Raw genomic sequence first — 2,031 nt, 5'->3', positions numbered from 1 at the left:
CCCAGGGGGCCCTTCTGACAGTTTTAAATATGGAAATCTTAGTTTCTCATCCACATCAACAGATACTAAATTTTCTACAATTCTTTTTGTTGTTAAGTAAGCTTCATGCCTAGCACAGAGCCCAACATGGGGTTTAAACCCACAACCCTGAGATCAAGACCTGAGCTGAGACCAAGGGTTGGATGGATACACACTTAACCGACAGAGCGATCCAGGCACCTCTAAAATTCTACAATTCTTTTTTTTTTTTAAGTTTATTTATTTATTTTGAAAGAGGGAGGCTAAGAGAGAGAGAGAGAGAGAGAACATGAATAGGGGAGAGGCAGAGAGAGAGGGAAAGAAAGAAAATCCCAAGCTCCGTGATGGCAGGGCAGTGCCCAGTGAGGGGCTTGAACTCATAAACTGTGAGATCATGATCTAAGCCGAAATCAAGTCAGATGCTTAACCGACTGAGCCACCCAGGTACCCCCTAAATTTCTACAATTCTTTATGCTCTGCTTGCCTTTGAGTGTCTGTCAAAACACAAGTGACAGTACCTGACTCCCTTGTAAACTTAGTATAAATAGTCCTTGCTTTTCTGATTTGGTTGGTTGTTGTGATTTCCACAGCCCTAAGGTACTAAGATAGGACCTGCCTCAAAATGCTGCTGCCTACACATGAAAAGATGTTCAGCGTCGCTCCTTATCAGGGAAATACAAATCAAAACCACACTCAGGTATCACCTCACGCCAGTCAGAGTGGCTAAAATGAACAAATCAGGAGACTATAGATGCTGGAGAGGATGTGGAGAAACGGGAACCCTCTTGCACTGTTGGTGGGAATGCAAATTGGTGCAGCCGCTCTGGAAAGCAGTGTGGAGGTTCCTCAGAAAATTAAAAATAGACCTACCCTATGACCCAGCAATAGCACTGCTAGGAATTTATCCAAGGGACACAGGAGTACTGATGCATAGGGGCACTTGTACCCCAATGTTCATAGCAGCACTCTCAACAATAGCCAAATTATGGAAAGAGCCTAAATGTCCATCAACTGATGAATGGATAAAGAAATTGTGGTTTATATACACAATGGAATACTACGTGGCAATGAGAAAAAATGAAATATGGCCTTTTGTAGCAACGTGGATGGAACTGGAGAGTGTGATGCTAAGTGAAATAAGCCATACAGAGAAAGACAGATACCATATGGTTTCACTCTTATGTGGATCCTGAGAAACTTAACAAGAACCCATGGGGGAGGGGAAGGAAAAAAAAAAAAAAAAGAGGTTAGAGTGGGAGAGAGCCAAAGCATAAGAGACTGTTGAGAACTGAGAACAAACTAAGGGTTGATGGGGGGTGGGAGGGAGGAGAGGGTGGGTGATGGGTATTGAGGAGGGCACCTTTTGGGATGAGCACTGGGTGTTGTATGGAAACCAATTTGACAATAAATTTCATATATAAATAAAAATAAATAAATAAATAAATAAATAAATAAATAAATAAATAAAAACAAATTTACAAAAAAAATGCTGCTGCCTACAGAGTCAGAATTTCCAGACTCTTATCATGTAATTCAGAATATGCACAATATATAATGTGTATTCTTGTGTATTTGCCGCCTACCTGGCATTATTAATCAAGTTCAACAATATGCTTTTTTAAGGTGAAACAAATGGCAAGAGCAGACAAATGACTAAAAGCCTTTAATATAAAAGCAATTTAAAACATCTAATTATTTGATTTATGGCTTCTTGACAATAACTTGCTGACAATGCACTTAATTCTAGAAGATTCTTTTTTAAGCATTTCTTTAGACTCAGTAAATTTACCATTACAGATAAAAATATAAATAGTATGTCTCTCTATAAAAGTGGCTTTTGACCTCCCCTGCTAGAATCTATAACGAATCTGCAAACACTAAGATTTGGACATGACAGTTACACAATTGAATTTACAAAAATTACTGTAAGTGGCTGAGACCTTTAATGCTGACGATTAAAAGGGCCCAGGAATCCAAGTTAATGCCACATAATATAGGAATATCACAATAGGA

This window comes from Puma concolor, chromosome C1, assembly GCF_028749965.1.
Source record: "Puma concolor isolate L17-30 chromosome C1, mPumCon1.1.hap2, whole genome shotgun sequence".
Classification (NCBI taxonomy): Eukaryota; Metazoa; Chordata; class Mammalia; order Carnivora; family Felidae; genus Puma; species Puma concolor.
This window is presented reverse-complemented; position numbering follows the sequence as displayed.